The sequence below is a fragment of the Molothrus aeneus genome, unplaced genomic scaffold (genome assembly GCF_037042795.1).
Source record: "Molothrus aeneus isolate 106 unplaced genomic scaffold, BPBGC_Maene_1.0 scaffold_36, whole genome shotgun sequence".
Classification (NCBI taxonomy): Eukaryota; Metazoa; Chordata; class Aves; order Passeriformes; family Icteridae; genus Molothrus; species Molothrus aeneus.
In genome coordinates this window covers 2,161,377-2,186,580 of record NW_027099027.1, presented here as the reverse complement: position 1 = coordinate 2,186,580, position 25,204 = coordinate 2,161,377, and the positions used below count along the sequence as shown (strand labels likewise).

Genomic DNA, 25,204 nt, shown 5'->3' with positions numbered 1-25,204 from the left:
TGGCACCACCCTTCAGAATACTCAATCCTCATTCATCAAGAGGAGAAGGAGTCCTTCTTGTGCCAATGGGGACCTCTTCCTTTCATGTCCAGCGCTCTCACCACTGAACATGGACCAGAGCTGCTTCTAGGGTTGTCTCTTTAAGGATGCTTTGTCCCGATCCAAAAAGGGCACAGTCTCTCCTTTGGGACACCTGTCCCCCCCATATTTCACCCCCTGGGGCCGAGGGGCACCAACACTGAACCCTCTTGGTTCTGAGGCATTGCCTCCCCCTGGATGCAGTCTCTGTGTCACAAGGAACATGGTTCTGTCCATGGCTGTACAAAAAGAGTCCAGCAAAAGCCACTCCATCATCTCTTCCCACTAAGATTCTTCTCTATTCTTCCACCATCTCTCACTTGCCCAGACCTCTCTCACACTTGCCCATTTCCTTCCTCATCTTCCACTCTATCTCTCTTCTAGGAGAGGTCAATGTTCTGTAAAGTTCTCATTCTCTGAAAAGGGGTTAAAAGCTCCTACAAGCGGCCGGCTGCACCCCCCCTTCTTCTCCGTCCCAGCCGTGCTGCCGGCACAGGCCCATGTTTATCAAGGTTCAAGGTCACAGTCCCAGGCACCGGCTCTCTCTCTCTCTCTCTGTCTCCCGGGGGGCTGCCCGATGGCTCCCGGTGTCTCTCTCTCTCTCTTCCACCCTTCCAGCCCCGGGCTCAGGCCTACCTCTCCCGGCCACATGGCTTTTCCCCTCCGCCCGCCCAGCCAGCAGCTGGGCCGGGGCAGAGACCCGAACTCTTTCCCGCCGGAAACCCAAGAGAACTTCCCCCGCGAGTGCTCTGCTTTTAACCCCTGTGTTCTCAGAGGTGGTTCCAATGCCCCAGTGGCCACATTAGGTGCCAATATTAAAATCAGAACATCCATTGGCCTAACCACAGCATCCCAGAAAACATATTTCCTGTCAAACCACCACACACGGGGAAGAAAGTTGAAGTGGAGGAAAGTTTAGTGTGTTAGAGTTCAAGATCTAGAAAATATCAAAGTAGTTCCAATGGTAAACAAGAAGTTTAGGATGCAGTGCTGGAGGTTTGTGTGTCATAACACGATTGGCTAAGGAAGCTTACAGCTTACACTGTAGCATGATGTGGGAACGCAGGAAATTCCTCTGGCTGCCCTGGAGGACTCGAGCCCCTGCCCAGGGCGCTCAGAGACCCTGGCACAGAGCCCAAGACCCCTGTGCCTTTGATTTAGCCCTTGGAAAAATCAATTACCAACCTCGTATGAAGAATGACAAGCTGCCAAAGTTTCAGTAGAATGATAGTGAATTTATCCCAGGGTGAAAAATAGATTGTTGGGGTTTCTAGAATGGGGCTTCAGGGGGCAAGATGGAGGAATCTGGGCTTGTCCAGCCTTTCTCCTTCTTTTTCTTCTTCTTCTTCTTGGCCTCCATCTTCTGCTGTGATGGTGGCACTTTTAGATTGGTTTAGAGTAGAAGTTCACTGTATAGGTGATAGGTATTGGAAAGTCATTGTAAATATTGTACAGGTAGTTTTTAGGATTAAAAGATAACGCTGCCCTGGGGCAGGAGAAAGAATTTTATAGAGAAGATACAAGAAACAACCTTGAGAGCCAGAAATGAAGAGCTCTGACTCCTTCTTCGAGCGCCGGGCTGGGAAAAGAGACTTTGGAACTTATCTCGGGCTCACTCTGACCAGCGAGAGACCCCGAGAGCATGAGTCCGTAGGACGAAATCCTGAAGGATTGGCTCCAAAACATAAATATCCTTGTTGGCTGTGTCTTCTTGACCAAGAAATCCTTCAAAGCTCTTGTAACTACAAGTCTTGCAGCCCTGTGAGCCATGTGGTGCAGATGGGAGCCAAACTCACCCTTCCTTTCTATGTAGAAGAGAAGAAAAAGCAATGGCATCATCTGAAAAACTCAGAGGTCCGCTCTCTAGCTCCTTCCAAACTCCTTCAAATGGCCCAAAGTGGGATTTAGCTACAAATAGATGACAAGGACTCTTAGTGCTGGCTCTTGGACTCCAGAGCAGCTGCTTTAGAATCTTTCACAGAACCCTGTGCAGTTCTGTGGAGCCAGAAATGGATCATTTGAAGAAACTTTCCCAACTGACTTGCATGGAGGTTTGTTTGAAGGGTATTTGAGGAGAAAGGCTCCCGGTAGAGCTCTGGGCTTTGGCCTAGCTGTGTCCCCTGCTGATTGTCAAGTGTGCCATCAGCTGCAGGGCTTTCTGGGCTAAAACTATCATCAAGTCACTGGGGCTTGCTCTTTTTGGCCTCTAAAAGCTGGAGCCACTTTCGGGGCAAATTTGGAGACCTCGTCTCTGGGAGGATGGAGCAGCTAGGATTTTCCCAGTTGCTGGGAATGGTTCTCCAGGCCCTGGGTGTAAAACGGGGCTGCCCAGCAAGTGCGGATCTGCAAGGTGATAAACAATTGTCTTGCTTTGAAAAGAGAGGTGTCTGCTAAGGAAGGCGGAAGCCTTCTCTGAAATGGAAAATGTCAATTCCCTCCCTTCAAATGATTCTCATTTAGAAATTCAAATGCTCTCGGGGAAAAATATGGGGATAGGACTGAGCCTGCAGAGCCGGGCAGCATTTGCTGATGCTCTGAGCCCTTCCTAAAGATCCTGTGCGGGCTGTCTCAGACACCTGGGGCCAGGGATTCCTTCCAAGCTGGGCCACTTTGGCTGGGCCGGGGGCGGCCCCGGGGCAGAAGGCAGTGTGTGCAAGGGCCCTGGGTGGCACGCTGCAGCACGGTCACCGTGCCATGGAACGGAAGCCGGTGTCCAAGGCCCCTTTGTGACACGTGGGAAATAGAAGCTTGCCCAGCTGCTGGCAACACGCAACGGGGCACAAGGGGACAGAGCGGTGCCGTGAGGAGCCCCCGCACAGCGCACTCGCTCCCGTCTGACCCGGAGCTTCTCCGCGGCGCTGTTCCTGCAGCTGAGCTCGAGGCCAGAGCACAGGACTCGCTGACCCGTGGCCTTCCTGAGGCTTCTATTCTGCAGCTGCCCTCAAGGGCAGAGCGTGGGACTTGGTGCCCCGGAGCTTTCCCAAGGCATCTCTCCTGCAAGTAGCTCCAGGCACAGCCATGGAGCAGAGACCCCCGAGAGTGCCCAAGCTGGCCTGGGTGGCAGAGGAGGAGGAGGAAGAAGAAGGCCCTGGAGCTGCCCCAGCACAGGAGACAGAAGAGGTGGTGCCGTTCCATCCACCACAGGAGGGTGAGTGGCAGAGCTGGGCTGTAGGGCTGGAGCCTGTGCCAATTTGCACCATGCCATGCCATGCCATGCCATGCCATGCCATGCCATGCCATGCCATGCCATGCCATGCCATGCCATGCCATGCAATCCCCTGGGGAAATGCCCATGTACAGGAGGGAAGAGGGGCCGGGCAGACACCCCGCAGTGGCCGTGCTCCATCCCCTGGGGCATCCCGGGGCTCTCCCTGCCTGGGCAGCGCAGGGCTGGGCTCTGTTCTCTGGCCTCTCCCGCAGCCCCTCAGCTCTGGCTGCGCTCGCTCTTTGCCAGATGCAGCCCTGGAGCACACACAAGAGCAGGAATCCAGCCGTGGCCGCTTCCGCAGAACAGCGCAGGTACTTGCAGCCACCCCCACCTGGGCTGGGCCTGCTGTCCCTGCTCAGCCCAGCACCGTGTGTGCAGCACTCCATGCAACATCCCCGGCTTCTTGCCCTTCTCCTACAGCTCATCTGCGACTTTATCCGGAGCTTTGGGCAGGAAGTGAACAGCACCATGCGCACTGGGCTCAGAGCTCACTCAGAGCTCCTCAGTCATGAGACCAGTGCCGCCCTGCTGGATTTGCTCCTGGAGAAGGCTGTTGCCAGGCCAGAACAAGTGAGCAGCCTGGGGCCAGGCTTCAATTCCCCCATGAGTCCCGTGGCTTCCCCAGCCACGCCTGCTGGTCCCTGGGAGCCTTTGAGGCCATGGCAGTGCGCTGGCAAGGGAAGCATTCTCTGGGGACACTGGGGACATGGCTCCCTCTGGCAGCTTTCCAAGTCTCCCCGTTCCTTCTCCAGGTGCCCGCCATGGTGAGGTCCTTTCACCGATGGCTCCTGGCCAATGATTCTGCCCAGCACAGGCTTGACAAGGCCCTGCTGAATCTCACGAGAGCACACCCGGGTGAGGCAGTGGTGACGCTCCTGCGTGTGGCCCCGTCCTGTGACAGGTATGGGGCCCACCTGCCCAGAGGGCTCAGGCTTCCCCAGCCCATCACCCTGTACCGCCTGGCCCAGGTGTCTGAGCAACAGAGAGTTCCAGGGCCCTCTGGCTGCTGCCTTTCCCAGCCCTGGCATGTCAGCCCCTGAGCCTGCTGCCATGCTCCCTTGCCGTCCCTCAGGGGCCTGTCCCCACAGGGCTGGGCTGCCTGGCTGCTGCTGGCCAGGCCCAGTGGGCAGAGGCAGAGCCGGCGGTCAGCCCGGGCCCCTAGGGATGCCCAGGCCACGGTGCTGAGTCTGAGACCCCCCTGAGACAGAGCTCTAACCCCGCAGAGCTGCCATCTCCATGTGGAAGACCATCATGTGCTCATCCAGGACTGCAGAGCCAGTGCTGCTGATCCTCCTGGATGTGCTGGGCAGCTGGCCAGAGCGCAGCACGTGCACCTCCGATGGGGACAAAACGGGTGTCTTTGGCCTGGCTGTGAGTTTCTGCAAGTGGCCTTTGCTGGCCACAAGGCCGCCTCTCCAGCAGCTCTCCATCCTCCTTCCCCCACTGCATCTCCCTGCCTCAGGCGCTGCCCTGAAACCTGGCCCAGGGGCAGCTTCAGGCCCACCAGGCCCTGTGCTCCCCCTGCCAAGGTCTCTGCGGGCCTCTCCCTGCCCTGCTCGGGCCCTGCCCCAGGGACACCTGGGCACTGAGTGCTGTCTCGGGGGTCTTTGTCCCTTGCAGGCAACCGTGGTGATGTGGAAGATGCTCCAGGAGCCCCATGTGCCACGTGTAGTGACGTCGTATTTTCCCCAGCTATTTGTGCATCTGCTCTTCCAAGTGTTCTTCAGCACAGAAGAGATGCCAGAGGAGGTCGATGCCTTCTGGAAGGAATGCCTGCAAGAGCACGGCCTTGCCACCAGCCCCAACAGGTGCTCCATGCCAGTCCTCCTGTCCCTGCCACGTGGCCTGCCAAGGAGCCAGTGCTGCCAGGGTGACCTGGCCTTTGCTGTGCACACAGGTTTGCAGTGCAGAGCCTGAAGTCCCTGCTCTGCCGAAAGCAGTACAAGGAGGTGGTGGTGTCAGTGGAAGGCAAGCGTGGCTGGGACACGCTGCTCTGTGCTGACACCCGCCACTATGCCGTGGGTCTGCTGGCCAGGTGAGACTCCCCTTCTCCCCATTGCTCCCGGCATTTGTGCCTTGTGCCCGGGCTGTCCCACACAGTCCCTGTGGCCCTGGGACACAGGGCCTTGTCACCGAGGGTCGGCCCAAGCAGACTGGAAAAGGCTGGGAGGGGAGAGAGCACAGGAGGAGATACCTCCTAAAGGGCCCAGGTCCCCTTGCAGGACGGTGGTGAAAGACCAGCAGGCTCTGCGAGCCTGTCCTTGGAGAGATTTGTTCAGGTTCCTGGTCCCTTTTTCGCCCTCCTAGGGAGATGCGCCATGCTTGTCTTGGGTTGGGTTCCAGTATTGCGCTCCACCTCCTCTGGCTGCTCAGCACACAGGAGCCACACTGGGATCTGCCCGCCCTGGCGTTCCTTGTGGAGGTGAGCCGGGTGTGCAGCGCTGCCTGGCTGAGCTGCCTCCCAGCTCTCTGCCCTCTGGGAGCCGCAGCCGCCTGGGACGCTGCCCGCGCCCTGTGCTGCTGCTGCTGCTGCTGCTGCTGCTGCTGCTGCTGCTGCTGCTGCTGCTGCTGCTGCCTGGGCCCAGCCCTGTGCGGCTCCAGGCTCCTGCCGGCCGGCTCCCCCATCACTGGCCTGTGCCTTTCAGCTCCTCGAGTGCCTGGATGCCAGTGAATGTGGTGCCAGTGTTGTGAAGGTCTCTTCAAGGTACCTGCAGAGCGAGTGCAGGGAGAGGCGTCGCCTGGCGCTCAGGGCCCTGCTGGAGCTCATTGATGATCCCTCAATGGTGAGAAGGGGGCGGTGGCTGAAGCTGCGCTGGGAACGCAGTCACTTGGCCTGGCCTGAGCTTGGGGCACTGGGGCAGCTGCTCCCAGCTCTCCTGCCTCCCGCTTCAGCTGCCCGCGTGCTTCGGGACAGGCCTTTGGCCTCTGGGCCCTGCGGCAGCAGGATGGCCTTTCACAGACTTGTGTTCCGCACAGGCCGAAAGAATGTGGAGCCTGACCCAACGCCTCATTGACCTACTGTGCGACAATGATGCAGAGATAGCTGGCATGACCCTCATCACACTCAGCTTTCTATTCCTGCACAAATCACATATTCTGATGTCAACCCCCATTGCCCTGCAGCTGGCTGAGGCGCTCCTGCCACTTTTTGACCACGTAAGGCTCTGTGCCCCCAGCCACAGCCGCTGGCTGCTGCCTGGAAACTGTGTGCCCTGTGCATTTCCAGCCCTGTGCCCAGGGGGGCTGCAGGAGCCAATGCTGAGGTATTTTTTCTTTTTTTTTTCCTACAGGATAATAGCCAGGTCCAGCTGCTCTCCATCAAACTCTTCCAAGACATGATGGAGTATTTGGAAGAGAGAGAAAAATCTTTGGAAAGCCCTGTGCAACAGAGCTTGCTTGCACTCTTCTTCCACTGCCATGATGAGAATCAGCGTGTGGCAGAGGTGAGGACTCGTGGGCTGCTGCTGTCCCCCTGGCAGGGGGCTCTGCTGCCTCCTGCCCTGCGCCTGCTGGATCGCAGCCTCCTGCAGGCCATGGCACGGGGACGCGGGTGCCGTGCCCTGGGCTGTGGGGCCATCTCGGCGTCCCTGCTGCTCTCCAGGCTTCTCGGGAAGCGCTGCTTTGTGCGCTCAAGTTGATGAAGAGGAGGGATCTCAAGAAGCTGGTGAAGGAGCAGCAACTGTGGAAGTTCAGCGAGTGCCTGGTAAGGAGGGCCTGCAAGGCCCAGCCTCAGGCTGGAGAAGGCCCCTGAGGGCGGCGCTCAGTGTGCGGGCCGGGCAGCTGTGCCCCTGCCCGCTGCGGCAGCCAGAGGCCGCGCGGGCTCCTCTCCAGGCTCCCGTGGGCCCCAGCCGGGTGCCCGTGGAGCCCCGGCCCGGTGGGGCTGCGGGGCGGCACCGCGGCTCCCCGGGCAGCAGCCGGCCCGCTGCCCCCTCCCCTCGGGAGCCCTTGGCCGGCGGCTGCTGGCCGCGCCTCAGGGCTGTGCGGGCAGGGGAGGCCGGGGCTGGGCGCAGGCAGCGCCCGGCCCAGGGGCTGAGCCCGCGCCAAGCCTTCCCTCCTGCCGCTCTCTGCAGCTGGCAGAGGACAGGAGCCGAGCGGCCGAGCACCTGCGCCGGGCCCTGCGCTACCTGCAGAGCCCACAGGAGCCCCTGCGAGAGGCGGCCATCAGCTTCATGGGTGAGCCACGAGCCCGCGCTCCCTCCCCGGCCCGGCCCGCCGCAGCTCGGCCCCGGCCCCGCCTGCTGCCCCGCAGCGCCAGCCGGGCCCGGCGCCGTGGAGCCCCGCCTGGGCTGGGCATTGCTGCTGCCGCCCTCTGGCAGCCGTGCCCTGGGGCGGCAGCGTGCGCCAAGGGCCGGGCTGAGCCCTGCCGGGCCAGCAGCCCGTGTGGCCACAGCGCCGGCAGCGCCGCTGGCAGGGAGCTGTGCCGCTGCCGCCGTGACAGGCTCTGTGTTCACAGGCATGGCCGGGCGGCGCCTGAGGGGGCAGCAGCGAGAGCTGCAGCTGATCTGCACTGGTGAGTGAGGGCAGCGGGCTGGCAGCGGGGGCTGCCGGGGGGAGCTGCAAGCCCTGCCCCGGCTGTGGAGGGCTCTGCTCCCGTGGCCAGAGCACACTGAGCTTTCAGGGCCACGGGGGCCATTGGTGGCCCGCAGCTTCGGCCTGATCGCCTTGCTCCCTGCTCCCTCCTGGCCATGGCAAGAGCCGGCTGGCATGGCCCTTGCTGGGGGCTCTCCTCGGCTCCCTGCAGATCTGCCTCTGACCGTGGCTCTGTTGCTCTCTCTTGCAGCCCTTGAAGACAAAACAAATGACATCAGCCTCGCCGTCGGAAGCCTGGCAATTCAAACCCTCTGCATCCTCAAGTCAGGAGAGCGGGCTCCCATCTCCAGCTTCCAGTGGCTCCGAAATCACCTGCGCAGGGCATGGAAGACACGGCCTCGTCTGTCACTGCTCGGCTGCCTGCCCTGCCGCAGCTCCGTGGAGAGCTGATCCCAGAAGCTCTTTTTCCTGGGGCCACCTGAGTCAGGAGGAATTTTCTTTTACTTCAAGAATGTTCTTTTCTTTTACTTCAAGAATGTTCTTTTCTTTTTTTTTTTTTTTTCCCTTTACCATGTAAGTATAGACTGTGTTCTAATACACAGACTGCCAGGATCTTTCTTTTGCTGCCCAGGGTGCGCAGGGCCTAGGGGAAGAGGGGATAAAGGGTGCTTGTGCTCAGCCAGCTGCCCAGGCGTGCAGTGGGCAAGGGGAAATGGCCAGAAGGCCCTTGGCCTTTGGTGGTTCTGCTGAAGCCTTTGTGCTGCCCACAGAGCGGCTGGGCAGGGGCCGGAGCTGCGGGGATCCCTGCCAGAGCGCTGCCTGGAGATGGCCACAAGCCCTGTGCCAGGCAGGAAGCGCCATCCGTGCCCTCCTGCCCGTCTGCTGCTGCCTGCCTTGCTGAGGGCTCCCAGGTGCCTCTGGCTGGGGCTGCTCTGGAGCTGCTGTGGGGCTGCGGCGCTGCTGCCGGGCAGCTTGGCCGCGCTGGGGCAGGGCCTGAGGGGCTGGGGCGCTGGCAAGCCCTGAGCAATGGGGCTGTCAGAGGCCACAAGCAGCCCCCTGGCAGCCGCCTTCTTCCTGCCAGAGCTGACTTGCCAGGCGGATCCTGGGCACTCTGGAACTAACAGCATCAGTGTTGTTGGAAAGCCAAATGCAGGGAAATCTCAGACCTTTGGTCTTGTCAGCAAAGCTTAGAATTAAACACAGGATTTGATCGGACACCTTGGAAAGGGCGTCCAAACTTAGGTGCTAGAAGGGAGAATGCGGATTTCTAGTTCATAGCAGAGACACGGGGAGGAAAGTTGAAGTGGAGGAAAGTTTAGTGTGTTAGAGTTCAAGATCTAGAGAAAATCAAAGTAGTTCCAATGGTAAACAAGAAGTTTAGGATGCAGTGCTGTAGGTTTGTGTGTCATAACACGATTGGCTATGGAAGCTTACAGCTTACACTGTGGCATGAGTGTCTCATGTCTCGCGACCCCTCCTCGAGACCCCTCTTAGGACCCATCTGCACCCCCCAGGTCCCCCCACAATGCCCCAGGACCCCTCCCCAGACCCCCCAAAAGCCCCCTCAGGCCCCCTCGGACCCTCCCCCGCCCCCCCCCCCCCCCCGATCCCCTCTCAGGCCCCTCCCGTTCCTGTCCCGAGCCCGGGGGGTCCCGGCGGCGGCGGGGAAGGGGGCGCCGCTTCCGGGTCGCCTCTGATTGGCGGGGGAGGTGCGGGGAAGGCGGCCGTTGCTGAGAAGAGCCGTGCCGTGATTGGTTGGCTTGGGGACGGGCAGCCCGTGATTGGTTGGTTCACAGCGGAGCGCGTCGCTATTGGCTGGGAGCTCTTGCACGCAGTGGAGGCGGGAGATTGTGAGGGGAGAGCGCAACTGAGGTGGGGCCAGGAGGAAACTGGGGGGGTTTGGGGCGGGTCTGAGTGGAAACTGGGGATTTTTGGGGACATTGATGGGAAACACGGGGGAGTGCGGTGGGTTTGGAGGGAATGAGGGGGTCGAGGAGGCTTTGGTGGGTCTGAGGGGCCCATAGGGAGCTTTGGGGGAAGCTTGAGAGGATCTGGAGCGTTCTCAGGTGGGTTTAGGGGGAACTGAGGGAAATTCAGAGTGTCTGGGGATTTTGAGAGGAACTGGAGGATTGTGAGTGGATCTGGGGTGTTTTGAGGTGGGTCTTGAGAAACTTGGGAGAGTCTGAGGGGATTTCTTAGGGTTTTGGGGGGAGGGGATTGACGGGTCTGAGGGGGATTTGGGACAGTCTGATGGATTTGGGGGCATCTCAGGTAGGTCTGAGTTGAATTCTGGGCAGAACTGGGGGGGTTTGAGGGTCCTGGGGAGGTTTTTGGGGTCCTGGGGAGGGTTTGGGGGTCCAGAGAGGTTCTGGGCCAACACTGGGGGAGCTCTGGGGGGTTTGGGGTTCCTGGAGGGGTCTCGGGGGAGATTTGGGGGTCCCGGGGGGTCCCAGGCCCACCCTGAACCGGGGTCTGGGGGTTTCGGGGGGAGGGGGCACTGCAGGGGTTCCCCCCCCCCCGTTTTTGGGGGGTCTCCCATGGTGCCCCCTCCCCAAAAAGCTCCCAGGGCCCCCTGAAGTGGCTCCTGTTCCACCGGCCGGTGCCCCCTGATCCAGGACGGCCCCACTGAGTCTGGGGGGATTTGTGGGGATTTTGGGGTTCTGAGAGGGTTTTTGGGGACTTGGGGGATTTTGTTGGGAGTTTGGGGGGAATTATTGGGGTTTTTGGGGAGAATTATTGGGTTTTGAGATGGGTACGTGATTTTGGGGGTTTTGTTGATTTGGGGAGGTTTTGGATTTTGGTGGTTTTTTTTGGGGTGGTGGGGTTTTTTGGGGGAGAATTTATTGAAAATTTTGGGAGTTTTTTTAAATTTTGGTGAGTTCCACTGGGATTTTTGGAGATTCTCTGGGGTTTTTTAGAGTTTCCTTGCAATTTTTGGAGATTTTGTGGGGTTTTAGTGGAATTTTAGGGGTCTTGGGGGCATGCCCCAGGTGTGGGGAAGGGCTGAGAGGCACCAAAATCACCTTCAAAGCCCCAAAAGCCCAAATAAAACCCACAAAATCCCAATTAAATCTCTCAAAATCCCATTAGAACACCCTAGAATCCCAATAAAAGCCCACAAAATCATTTGGAATCCCAATAACCCTAAGAATCCTGATTAGAGTCTGCAAATCCTCCAAAGATCTCCCCAAAACCATCAAAAGTCCCACAAAATCTCCCCCAAGATCCAAAGAAATCCTGGCAAGACCCAAACCCCCCCAAATCCCAAAAACCCCAAATCCCCAATTAATCCCTCTGAATGCCACCACAATTCCAATAAAATGCCCCAAAATCTCCTAAAAATCCCAATAAAACCCCAGGAATTTCTGAGAATCCCAAAAAATCCCAACAAAATCCCAGTAAAACCCCCTAAATTCAAAAGGAGCCACAAAAAATTTCAATAAACCCCCAAATACCCCCAGAAAAACTCCCCCTCAAAATGCCAAGAAAATCCCCCAAAATCCAAACCCCCAAAATCCACAAAACCAGCCACTCCCAGTCAATCCCAGTGTGATTCCAGTCGCTCTCAATGAGATCCCAGTGTAACCCAGCATGGACTCAGCTGCTCTCACTGGGATCCCAGTGTGATCCCAGTTGCTCCCAGCATAATTCCAGATGTTCCCAGTTCCTCCCATGATGATCCCAGTTGGCCCAAGAATAGTCCCAGTCCCTCCCAGCAGGGTCCCAGTCGTGCCCAGTTGCCTCCAGGGTAGATTCAGTTTCCCCCAGCATCGTCCCAGTTGCTCCCAGCATGATCCCAGCTGTTCCCAGTGTGGTTCCAGTGCCCCCAGGATGGTTACAGACACTCCCAGTATGTTTCAGTGACCTCAGAATGATCCCAGTCTTTCCCAGTTCCTCCCAGTTTCCTCTAGCATCATCCCAGTTTCCATCTGTTGCTCAAAGGGTGGCCCCAGTTGCTCCCAGGATGATCCCAGTTGCCCCAGTTGTAGTCTCAGTCCTCTCAGCATGGTTCCAGAACCTTCCAGCCGATCCCAGTTGCTCCCAGTGTGTCACATTTTCCTCCCAACATGGGCCCAGTAGCTCCCAGTAAGCCCCAGTCGGGTTCCATTCACGCCCAGTATAATCCCAGTATGAGTGTAGCCACTCCCAGTATGATCCCAGTCCCTTGCAGTCTAATCCCAGTTGCTCCCAGTCACTCCCAGTCTGATGCCAGTGCCCCCAGTGTGATCCCAGTTGCTCCCAGCATGGGCCCAGCTGTTCCCAGTGTGCTTCCATCACTCCCCTATGGTTACAGACACTCCCAGGATGGTCCCAGTTGGACCCAGTTGCCCCTGCTCTACTCCCAGTCACTCCCCATATGATCCCAGTCCCTCCCAGCATGGTCCCACTCACTCCCAGTTGCCTCGAGTGTGGTCCCAGTTCTCCCCAGCATGGTCCCAGTTGTTCCCAGTGTGGTTCCAGTCCCCCCAGTATGGTTCCAGACACTCCCAGTATATCCCAGTTGCCCCCAGCATGTCTGCAGTCATTTCCAGGCACTGCCAGTGGCCCCAGTAAGGTGTCAGTTATCCCAGTATGATCCCCCAGTCATGCCCAGTAAATCCCAGTTGCCCCCAGCATGCATCCAGTCTTTCCCAGTTCCTCCAGTTTGCTTGCAGCATCATCCCAGTTTCCCTCAGTTGCTCCCAGTAGCCCAAACTGTGATCCCAGTCGCTCCCTTTCAACCCCAATATGATCCCAGTAAGCACCAGTTTGATCCCAGTCACATGCCAGCCCTCCCAGTGTGGTCCCAGTATAATCCCAGTTGCTTCCAGTCTCTCCCAGTATGGTCCCAGCTGCCTCCAGTGTGGTTCCAGTTGCTCCCTAGATCAGCCCAGTCAGTCCCAGTATGATGCCATTTGCTGCCAGCGTGCTCCCAGTTGCTCCCAGTCAGGCCCAGTATGGGGGATGATGTGCAGGGTGTGCTCCCAGTCCCTCTCAGATCCTCCCAGTATTAGTCCAGTCCCTCCCAGCATGATCCAGAGATGAGCCCAGTGTGCTCCCAGTCCCTGCCAGTATGAACCAGTTGTGCTCCACATGGTTCCAGTTGCTCTCTTTCACCCTCACTTTCCTTCAAGTCACCCCCAGTATCCCCCAGTGTAGCCCAGTTCCCTCCAGCATCTTTCCAGTTCCTTCCAGTATGATCCCATTTGCTCCCAAGCACTCCCAGTCAGCCTCAGTGTAGTGGCACTCACTGCCAGAATGATCCCAGTCAGCTCCAGCATGATCCCAGTTCATCCCAGTATAAGCCCAGCAGTTTCCAATCACCCCCAGCAGGCTCCCAGTCACTCCCAGTTCCTCCCAGTTGCTCCTAGCATGATCCCAGTTGCTCACAGCTGCTCCATCCCAGTTCATCCCAGTATATCCCATTTGCTGCTAACGTGGTCTCAGTTGCCTCCTGCAGGCTCCTATTCTCTCCCAGTATGATCCCAGTATGATCCCAGTGTCCATCAGTGCGATCACAGTCTGCCCTGGCATGGCAGTATGATCCCAGTATGATGTCAGTACAAACCCAGTCCCGTCCCAGCACGATACCAGTATAATATCAATAGAAACCTAGAATTGTCCCAGTCACTCCCAGTATGATGCCAGTATATTCCCAGTCACTCCCAGTACGATCCAAGTACACAGCCAGTACATCCCCAATACACTCCCAGTATGATCCCAGTACAATCCCAGTATGATGTCAATACAAAGTCAGTACAGTCCCAGTCACTCCCAGTATGATGTCAGTACAAACCCAGTACAGCCCCAGTCAGTCCCAGTACGATCCCAGTGCAGCCCAGTCCCTGGCAGTGCTGCCACTGCTGGGATCCCCCAGGCCTGTGTGCGTTCCCCCCTGGCGGATGTGCCGAGAGGAGCCCCAAGGGCTGGCAGTGGCCAGGCAGGGTCCCCAGCAAGGCCCAGTTTGGATGTGCAGCCCCCAGTTTGCCCAGTTTGCCTCTCCTTTGGCCCGGGCCGGGTTCCCCCCGCCCGCAGCGGCTGGGAGCAGCCGAGAGCCCCGCGCTGCCCATGCCGACCTGTCCCGGCTCCATCGCCGCTGCTGCCGCGGGCTGCGAGGGCTGCGGGAACGGGGCACCGAGGGTGTGGCTGCTGCTGGGGGAGGAGGAGGAGGGAGGGAAGGGCAGGGATGGAGGGGGAGGAGGAGGCGGGGTAAGGAGGAGGAGAAGGAATGGAAGGGGCGGGATGGAAGAGGAGCAGGAGGTGGGGATAAGACAGAGGAGGAGGGGGGATGGAAGAGGAGGAGCGGGAGGAGAAAGAGCAGTGAAGGAGGCGGGGTTAGGGGGGAGGAGGAGAGGGAGGTGGAGATAGGACAGAGGAAGAGCGGGAGGAAGAGGAGGGACAAAGGCGGATCAAGGCTGAGCTGAGGGAGCCACGCGGTCTCGATCCCTGCCTGAATTCGCAGCCCCCACCTGTGGGATCATCGCCCCCCCCATGGCGCAGGTGAGCGGGCAGGGGGAGCCCGGCCCGGATATCCCGGGGGGTCCCTGGGTTGGGTTTTTGGGGGGATGTTTGGAGAATGAAGAAGTCCAAGGCTGAGCGGAAAAGGCCCCTCGGGGGGACATCGGGGGGTGGCGGTGGCGGCTGCCGGCAGAGGCAGCCTGGAGGAGCAGAGCCCTGTGTGCCCCAGGAGGCCAAAGTGGGGAGGCCAGAGAGGGGGGAGCGCCGCCATTGGCGGGAGCCTCAAGAGCCTGGAGAGGGGCAGGGGGGACTCCTTGGAGCCGCTGCAGCCCAGAGCAGAGAATGAGGGGAGAAGGGAGCCCGGGAGCCCAAACAGCCCCAGCATCCCGAAATGGGGAGAGCCAAGAGTGGGGAGCTTTGGCATTGCTGGCACTGCCAGCAGCCTGGGCAGGGCGGGCACCCAGGAGAAGGGGGACCCCCAATCCACGCGTGACCGCAGCAGCTGGGACAGGGGGGAACCCCTGAACACCAGAGGGGAGGGACCAGGGACAGGGAACCCCTGGGAGGCTTTTTCAGGGCTGAATCTTGGTGTTTGGGAGGGTTTTCTGGAGCCCACATGGCCGGACTAGAGATGTACCTGGGCAGAGAGACCTTCAAACTCAACGAGTGTTGGCATAGATGGAACAGGAAAGCCTTATAAATATTATTGTCTGGCTTTTCATTCCAATCTTGCTTATAGTTACTATATTCTCAAAAGCTTTTGAGAATATAGAAACTATAAGCAAGATTGGAATGAAAGCAAGCTTTTAGATAGCTTAGTTACTGAATAAAAGGAAAACAATGGTGTGGCCCGACTGAAGGTAATCCTCTTCTGATGAAACAATTCCCTCTGCTTGCTGACAGGTCCAAGGGTCACAGCAGACCCTACTAGCTCAGCAGAAGGGGTCACAAGAGGAGTTTTTAGGGTTTAAAATGTAACACAGTATGGTGATGTAATGATTCTTACAGGCTGTATGTAAATGCTAAAGGATTTGTATCTTGTACTGGACTGGTTAGTGAGAAATAGAATATTTAACACAGAAGAAGATTTATTGTATTGTAACAGGAACCTTACTCTCTTACACTCTTCCCCTCTTACTCTCTCACCCTCTCATCCTCTCTGCTTCTCTCTTCTCTCAGGCCTGCTCCAAGCTGTGCCTGGCAGCTCCAAGCAGGGCCCTGCACCCAGGCCCTTTGCAATAAACCACAAGTTCCACGACCTGGCTGCAGAGATCTCTCGTCTCCGCCCATCCCGACCGTGCTACACCCGACGCTCCTACAAACACGCTCATCCCTTGTTTTCCCCAAACCAGGATTTCCCATTGCCAACCCTGGGAGGCTGCGAGGAAGAGGAAGATGCCCCGGGACACTGAGGCAGGTGAGGAGGAAGTCAGTGCCCCTTTCCCCTCTGTGCTGCTCCATCTCCCAGCCCAGCACGGCCCCCGGCTGCAGCACAGCCCTGGGGGGATCTCGTTGCCCTTGCCTGTGGCACGGAGGCAAATCCCATGCTGTCCTTGTCCTTCCTCGCCCAGACCAGGAGCTGAGCATGGAGAGCAGGGAGGACAAATGCCCGCGGCAGAACCTGGTGGCAGAGGCCGTTTTGAGCGGCTCCACGGCGCAGGAAGCCAACGGGGAGGAAAAGGCCCGGAGATGCCGCACGAGGAGGGGCTGCAAACGCAGATGGCGGGGATGTGAGGGGGAAAGAGCCAGCCTGGGCCGGGAAGGCGGCCAGAGATGGAGCCAGAGCTCGGAGCTGGTGCTCCATGAACAGCTCCATGATGGGGAGAAGCACCACACATGCGTGGAGTGTGGGAAGAGCTTCAGGTGGAACTGCCACCTGATCAGGCACCAGAGGATCCACACTGGGGAGAGGCCCTACGAGTGTGGGGAGTGTGGGAAGAGCTTCAGGAGGAGCTCCCACCTGATCCAGCACCAGAGGACCCACACAGGGGAGAGACCCTATGAGTGTTCCAAGTGTGGGAAGAGCTTTCAGACCAGCTCCCATCTTCTCCTGCACTATCAGAGTCACACAGAGGAGAGGCCCTTCCAATGCCCCGACTGTGGGAAGGGATTCAAGCGCAACTCTGACCTCGTCACCCACCGGCGCATCCACACTGGGGAGAGGCCCTACGAGTGTGATAAATGCAGGAAGAGGTTTCAGACCAGCTCCCATCTCCTCCGGCACTATCGGATTCACACAGAGGAGAGTCCCTTCCGCTGCCCAGACTGCGGGAAGGGATTCAAGTACAACTCCACCCTCGTCAGCCATCGGCGCATCCACAGTGGGGAGAGGCCCTACGAGTGTCCCCAGTGTGGGAAGAGCTTCTCCTGCAGCTCCAACTTGACCCGACACCAACGGAGGCACCGGTAAGGGAAGCCCTGCGAGTGCCCCAAGTGCAGGAAGAGCTTCGTGCGCTGCTGCAGCTCCATCCCCCACTGGAGGAGGCACTTTGGGCACAGCCCTGGTCACTCACATTCCCTGTGATCCATGCTGGGAACACACCTGGCTACTTCTACTTTTAATTTCACGTTAATTTTTTTCTCGTCTCCATGTGTTTCCACTCCAGAAGCCAAGAGGGATGGATCTGTCCCCTCAAAACCACTCAAATCCCAGTGAAAACAGCTCAATCTTACCCCTAAATTGCACAAACCCACCTCAAAAGAACTCACTGCCGTACCAAACTCACTTGATTTCTCAGCCACCTAAGTAAGATGGGACTGGGAGGAGATTGGGAGAAGTGGGATCTCAATTAGAGTGGTGGGATGGGGGATTGTGTGCGGCTGGGTATGTGGGATGTATTTGACAGCAAATAAAACTCTCAGACTTACTGGTTTCTTTCTCGTTCATGTTCAGTCCGTTGCAGTTCTGTTTGCAGGGTGTCGCCTCCCAGAGTGTCCCCTCACAGTTGCCGCCCTTGGCCTGAGCCCGCCCCTTTCCCCTCACGGTTCCCGCCCTTTCCCTGCCCCCTTTCCCCTCACGGTCCCGCCCTTTCCCCGCCCCCTTTCCCTTCATGGTTCCCGCCCTTTCCCCGCCCCCTTTCCCCTCACGGTTCCCGCCCTTTCCCCACCCCCTTTCCCCGCACGGTTCGGCCTTCAGGAATGGGGGAGGATGAGGAGGGAGGGAGGAAGAGGCCGAGCAACTGCAGGAAGCAGCTGGAGAAGGGGAGAGGGAATCTTGCAGTCGCCGCAGCCCCGGGAGCATCGCCCCCCATTTTGCAGGTGCCCGGGCAGGGGGAGCGCAGCCCAAATATCCCGGGGGGTGCCTGAGTTTGGGGTTTTTGGGGGGGGGGGATGTTTGCAGCTGGCAGGGCTCCAAAGCCGAGCCGCAGATGGCCCTCGGGGGGATCCTGGGAGGTGTTTTTGGGGGGTCCCAGGGCTGGCAGTGGCTGCTCCCAGTACGAGCCCAGTTGGTCCCCCCGTGTGCTTCCAGTTTCCTCAGCACTCCCAGTATGATCCTGGTCACTTCCCCTCACTCCCTGCAGAATCCCAGTTGCTTCATATATGTGCCAAGTCATTTCCAGTATGATCCAAATATGAGCCCAGTGTGCTCCCAGTCCCTGCCAGTCTGAACCAGTTGTGCTCCACATGATTCCAATTGTTTTCTTTCATCCTCACTTTTGTTCCAGTCACTCCCAGTATGTCCCAGTGTAGCCCAGTTCCCTCCAGCATCTTTCCAGTTCCTTCCAGTATGATCCCATTTGCTCCCAAGCACTCCCAGTCAGCCTCAGTGTAGTGGCACTCACTGCCAGAATGATCCCAGTCAGCTCCAGCATGATCCCAGTTCATCCCAGTATAAGCCCAGCAGTTTCCAATCACCCCCAGCATGTACCCCGTCACTCCCAGTTCCTCCCAGTTGCTCCTAGCATGATCCCAGTTGCTCACAGCTGCTCCCAGTCACCCTCAGCATAATCCCAGTCACTCCCAGTATATCCCATTTGCCCATAACATGGTCGCAATTGCCCCCCCCCCGCAGGCTCCTGCTCACTCCCAGTATGATCCCAGTCTCCATCAGTGTGATCACCATCTGCCATGGCATGGCAGTATGATCCTAGTATGATGATCACTACAAATTCAGTACAATCCCCGTCACTGCCAGTATGATCCCAGATTTGGGGTTTTTTTCCCAGAATTTCAGGATTTTTCCCAAAATTCCAGGATTTCTCCCCAGATTTCTCTCTGACCATGTGTGGGCAATGGATGTGTAGAGAGTTCTCAAGGCCTGACAGAAGGCCCACACTGTATGCATCCATGTGCAAACTTTGAGACAAGAAATGCTGACTTAGAAATGCCATGGAATAGGACAGATATTGATGAGAGAGAAATGGATAAAAGTTTTAAAAGATGGCCTTGCAAGTAAGACTAGATACTTTGGAGAAATGGAACTATGAAAGATGCAGTGTAGTGGGACCCACGAGGGTAGTTTCAGATGATTGGCTGTAAGGCATCTACAGCATGGCGTGGCAAAAAGCTGATGGGCCAAGAGACGCCTAAAGTGTATTGTAATTAGGAAACAGTTGGCTTCTGATTGTGATGGCGTGAATTATAACATCTGTATTGTCTCAGCCTTCTCATGAGACTGAAAATGGAATAAAAGTTTTTAAAATGCCTCTCAGTTGCCCTATCTCTGGGTCAGGAAAAGAGCATTGTCCAGCACAAGAGATCCAGAGATCCATGATTGCCTGGAAACTATTGAGGCCACCTACTGCAGCCGTTGGATTTGAAGGACACCCCCTCGATAATGCCGAGACCTGGCTCACCGATGGGAGCAGTTAATGTCATCAGTGGAAAAAGACATGCTTGGCATGCTGTCACCACTTGCAGAGAGGTAATAGAGTCTGGACCACTATCAACAAACACCTCTGCCCAAAAGGCTGAAATAAGTGCTTTAGAACGGGCAAAAGGAAGAGAAATCAACATTTATACAGACTTAAGGTACGCATTTGGGGTTGTGCATGCCCACTGAGTGACTTGGAAAGTCAGGGCCCCTCAGGGACACGAGCAGGGCACAGACAGAGCTCACAGGGGCTCAGCACTGGCCGGGGCTGTGGGATGTCCCCGCGGGGGCTGTGTCACAGCAGCACCTCTGGGGCTGTGTCCCAGAGCCACAGAGCAGCTGGGATGGCAGCAAGGGGCTGTGTGACAGCACAGAGTGGGCTGTGGGACAGCACTGAGGGGGTTGTGACATCACAGAGCTAGCTGTGACATCAGAGAAGGTGGCTCTGTGACATCACAATGTGGGTTGTGACACAGAGTCACAGAGCAGCTGTGTGATGCCACAGAGAAGGCTGTGACATCACAGGGTGACTGTGACATCACAAATCTGCTGTGTGACATCACATAGCAACTGAATGATATCATATGGAGGTTGTGTGACATAACAGAGTGGTTGTGTGACATCACAGGGGCTGTGTTAATAAAGCCTCTTATCTGGCCTTATTATCAAGCAGTGCAAGTTAGTCCATGGGGTTTACTGCACTGTGTGACATCACAGGGGCTGTGTGACATCACAGGGGCTGTGTGACATCAGAGGGGCAATGTGACATCACGGGGGCTGTGTGAGGTCCCTGGGGAGGTCACTCTGCCCCGGCCCCCCTCACAGCTCCCCCCAGAGCAGTCCAACCCTGCTCATGCACAGCGGGGTCCCCTGTCCCCCCGGGTCCCCCCACCCCCGGACCCGCAGCCTCCCCCAGAGGATGCTCCACGAGATCGACCCCAGAGCCTGACACGGGGACGGGGGGCTGGGGCCCTGGGGGTGGCACAGGGGGACAGGGACCCCCCGGCAGCGTCCCCGTGTCCCCCAGGGCCAGAGTCTGGGCCAGGGCTCCTTCACCCTGTTATAGATAAATATCATAATATTGGCTTTTTGCAAATATTAAAATGGATTTTATATGTGTGGTGTTAAAATAACTTTGTTCTAAAGATATAGTTTTTATTTCTGTTGTTAATTGAGCTTAGACATGGTAGTGAAATAGATGATAGAAGTGTGCTTGTGTTAAACTGCCTGCTTGGGTGGGATAACATCCGGTGCACACAGGATGAGGACACCTGTACAGATCTGCCAACTATCAGCACTCCCCGTCTGAAGGCAGAGTGCACCAAGGCCCAAAAACTGGAGGCGATAAAGAGAAGGAGCCAAAACCACAGTCAAGAAACACACATGCTCTGAAAAGGCAGACACAAGGAGGGGCCATGTAAAATCATTCCTGGAATATGTAAAGTAGTTTATGGATATGCATGAGGCTCTATGAATATGCACCAGGCTGATGTAAGGGGAAAGGTATTTCAGGGGATCCCCAAAGGTAACAGGGTGCTCCTGGCTGAGTGCCAAGATGCACCCGGCCATAATAACCTTTGCTCCATGGTCCTGGTCTCCCATTGTCCCTTATTAAACTTTGTACATTTTCACAGGAGAGTGAACGTGTTTTTCACAAATGGAATCTCAAGGAAACAAGGGTCAGTTGTTAAGCCAAGGCTCTGCTTTGACCAAGTGGGGCCTCATGGGACACAGGTGCCACTGGGACATTGCCAGGTCTGGTAGGAACAAGGCTCCATTATTGCACAGTGTTACGGATGAGTAATGTCATAGTTGGGTCTCACAGTGAGGAGATAGATACTATGTGTGTGTTAAGATGTGTAGTGATGTTATTGTCATCTGTCGCCCATAGTCCTCTTTCCCCTCCCCTTGTAATGGCCTTGGTGGTTGGGGCATTTGGGGAGGGCAGGTTTGTCACTGGAAGGCAGGCATGGCAACACCTGCTCTCCAGTCAGGTTGCAAGAAAGCATTCTCCACCAATGGACGGCCACAAAGAGTTACCTGACAGACTTTGGGTGGGGCTAGGATTACCTGATGCAACACCAAAAGCCTAAAAGGAGGAGCAGCCAATTTGTGAAGGAGCCATGTGGCTGATAGCCACGGGGTGGGGAAGGACTCCCAGTGCTGTGATTTCTCCTGTTTCAGTCCTTTGTTGTAATTTTTTTCAAGGTTGAATCACCCTTAAAATTTTAAAAGTAGCGGTCGTGTCTCACAGACAGCAAGGCCTCAGGGCTCCCAGGAGAGCGGCGTGACAATGACATCTTGGGGAACCAAGTGTCACCTGCAAACACAACGGGGCCTCATGGAAGCCAGGTGCCACTTGGATATTGCCAGGGCAGGTGGAACTCAGTGTCCATTGTGACACAGCACAGCCTCGTGGAACTCAGCAGAGCATTGGGACAGCCTGGAATCTCATGGAGCCAAGGCTCTGCTTTGGCAAAGTGGGGCCCACAGGACACAGGTGCCACTGGGACATTGCCAGCTCTTGTGGAACCCAGTGTCCACTGTGACCCAGCAGAACCTCATGGGAACATGGGGGCCACTGTGACGCAATGGAATCCCATGGAAGCAAGTGTCAGTTGTGAACGCAGCAGGGCCTCACAGAACCCAGGGGCAACGGGGACCGTGCTGTGGCTCGTGGGAGCAAGGGGCCATTGTGACCCAGCGGGGCCTCCTGGAACCCAGGAGAACATTGTGGGCCCATGGATCCTCATAGAAGCACGGCCCCGTTGTGACAAAGTGCAGCATCACAATGGTCTCCTGGGTTCCATGAGTCCTCGCTGTGTTTAGAATTGACACTTGGTTCCCCAAGATTCCATGGCATCCCTCTGCTCTCCTGTGATTTGAGGCTGTGCTGTGTCACAATGGACACTTGCTTCCTCCAAGGCTGGAGATGTCCCAGTGGCACTGGGCTTCCATGAGGCTGCACTTTGTCACAATGGGGCCTTGGTTCCATGAGATTCCATTGTCCCACAATGGTCTCCTGGGTGCCACAAGGCCTGCCTTTGTCACAGTGGAACCTTGCTTGCACCAGCCCTGGCAATGTCCCAGTGGCACAGGGGTTCCATGAGACCCTGCCGTGTCACAATGGGCCCTTGGTTCCATCAGGTTCCATTGTGTCACAGGGCTCTCCTAGGTCCCATGAGGCCTTGGTCTGACACAGTGGTGTCTTGTTCCTACCAGGCCTGACAATGTCCCAATGGCACCTGTGTCCCATGAGGCCCCACTTGATCAAAGCAGAGCCTTGTTCCCATGAGATTCCACTGTGTCACCATGTTCTGCTTGGTTTCATGAGAACCTGATGTGTTGACAATTGATCCTTGGATCCTAGAGATTCCATTGCATCACGGCGGTGTCCTTGGTTCCATGAGGCCCAGCTTTGTCACAACTGGACCTTGCTTCCATGAGATTCCATTGCATGCCAGCGGTGTCCTTGGTTTCATAAAGCCCAGGTTTGTCACATGGGAGCCCTGGTTTCAGGATATTCCATGGTGCCACAATGGTCTCACCACTCTCTGAGGCTGCACCGTGAAACAGTGGTCACCATGAGATTCCGTAGGGTAACAGTCAATTCTTTTGCTTCTTTTCTGCCAAGGTCGGGATGAAATCCCAAGACAGCATTTCTTGTTTGGACTCAGGTGTTCATTAGCTCTTGTCTCTAGAACAGTCTCATAAGCTGTGAGTTCTGCAGCACTTTGCTAACAAGGTAAAAATGAGCCCCATCTCTCTTTCTGCAAGGTCTTTTGAGGATAAACTGCCCAATTAAGAAATGACAATGAAATTATTTTTACTTTTAACCCAATAACCAATCACCTGTGCCCAACATAAGGGACTTTTTTATCCAATTACACAATACCACCCAAACCCAAGATGGAGGAGGAGGAGGAAGAGGAGGGTAGACGAGGACAAGGATGAGGACCAGGAGGAGAAGGAGGAGAATAAGAAGAAGAAGAAGAAGAAGAAGAAGAAGAAGAAGAAGAAGAAGAAGAAGAAGAAGAAGAAGAAGGCAGCAAATAAAAAGGATCAGCCTCCACCCTAAAACCTCCATTCTTCTTTTTATATATTACTATATTCTAAAACCTTAAACTCCAAGTTGTCCACCATGTGATATTACACCCTTCTATTCAAACTCCACACCCATAATCCCAGTTCCATCATTCCATTTTGGAAGCCTTCTCCACAGCCGCAGGTCAAATGCAGTGTTCTCTTGGGGGTCAGTGTCTGTCAGCTCAGAAAGTCCAAAATTCTCAGCAGCCCGGGTTCCAACAGGTAACAATGTTCTCCTGTGTTCTAGTAGGTTCCATTGGGCCCAGCTCTGTCACCATGGACACCTGGTTCCATGGGATTCCATGGGGTGACAATGTTCTCCAGTGTCACCATGGACACCTGGTTCCATGGATTCCATTGGGTGACAATGTTCTCCAGTGTCACCATGGACACCTGGTTCCATGGATTCCATGGGGTGACAATGTTCTCCAGTGTCACCATGAACACCTGGTTCCATGGGATTCCATTGGGTGACAATGTTCTCCAGTGTCACCATGGACACCTGGTTCCATGGATTCCATGGGGTGACAATGTTCTCCAGTGTTCCATCAGGCCCGGCTCTGTCCCCATGGACACTCGGTTCCATGGGTAGTGTCCGTGTCCCAGTGGCACCTGTGTTCCATGGCACCCCTGTCTGACCAGGGACAGTTTGTTCCAGGACATTCCATGGAGTCCCAGCGGTCACTTGGGTTCCATGCACGTGCCTGGGCAGCGGGAGCTCAGCCCAAATATCCTGGGGGTCCCTGGGCTGGTGTTTTTTGGGGGAACCTTTGGATCTTGCAGGGCTCCAAAGCTGAGCCACGGATGCCCCTTGGGACAGAGTGGAAGCCAGGAGACCATGATGGAAGCCAGGAGACCCTGATGGAGACCAGGAGACCCTGATGGAAGCCAGGAGACCCTGATGGAGCCAGGAGATCCTGATGGAAGACAGGAGACCCTGATGGAGCCAGGAGACCCTGATGGAGCCAGGAGAGCCTGATGGAAGCCAGGAGACCCTGATGGAGACCAGGAGACCCTGATGGAGCCAGGAGACCCTGATGGAGCCAAGGCTGCAGCGGGACACAGAGGGACCTCACGGGAGCCAGGAGAGCGTTGTGAGGCTGTGGAACAATGTGGCACCGAGGTTTCACTGGGGCTTGGCAGAAGCTCCTGGAGACAAGGAAGCGCTGGGAGCCTCCGGAATCAGCGTCTGCAGGAGGATTTTCTGCTCCCTCCTGGGATGCTGGTGGACAATAAAGCCTGAGGCAGCCTCCCAAGGGTCCGGCTGTGCCACCAGCGGGGGCCACATCTGGGGGGACGCCCTGCCAGCCCTGGCCCTGCTGCTCCTCCTGGCCGGGCCTGGAGCTGCTGGGAGCCCGGGCTGGGGGAATCCTCAGGGCTGTGCAAGGCAAGGTTCAGCACAAGCAGCCCTGGGGCGAGATGTGCAGTGTGAAACACACCAATCACTTGATTTTAAAATTGTAAAAGTTCCATAGTAATAAAATGGTTATAAAAATAGTAATGCAATTAGAGAAATAATAATTTGGACAATTTGAATTAGGACAATATGAGACAATAGAGAGAAAGGGTTATGGAGGTCCGGGTACTTTTTCTGGGCACCACAAGCCTGAAAAGGGACACCCGTTAACAAAGGATTAACCCTTAAAAACAACAGCCTGTTGCATATTCATACACTTCATGCATGATGCATAAATTCCATTCAAACACAGGATTCTGTCTGGGCAGTGCCACCTTCTTCCTCCGAATCCTAACAGCGCCTTCGGGGTGGGAAGAAGTTCATTTCTTCTGATAAGAGGGCAATAAATTCTTTTTCTCTGAAAGATTTAGGTGTCCTGTGGCTGCTATCTCACTGCGAGTCCTTTCTTTAAAAAAAGAATCCTACATAGCATCGTTTCTATTTTAACATTTTTTATAACCTAAAACTATATTTAACATAGTACTTAAGAGAATTAATACAGCATTGCTTTCTAACACCAGACATATAATATTCATTTTAATATTTGCGAAAAGCCAATCATAAAATACATGCATTTTTCACATGCAGGCAAAGC

General features: G+C 56.2%; 1 protein-coding gene and 1 pseudogene across 1 annotated transcript in view; one reads left to right on the top strand and one right to left on the bottom strand.

Moving 5' to 3' along the window:
• LOC136570728 (uncharacterized) overlaps positions 1-25,204 on the top strand; it is a 2,607,743-nt pseudogene that overhangs the window by 442,929 nt on the left and 2,139,610 nt on the right.
• The window catches only part of LOC136570729 (uncharacterized), a 2,347,277-nt gene that overhangs the window by 294,708 nt on the left and 2,027,365 nt on the right, over positions 1-25,204 (bottom strand).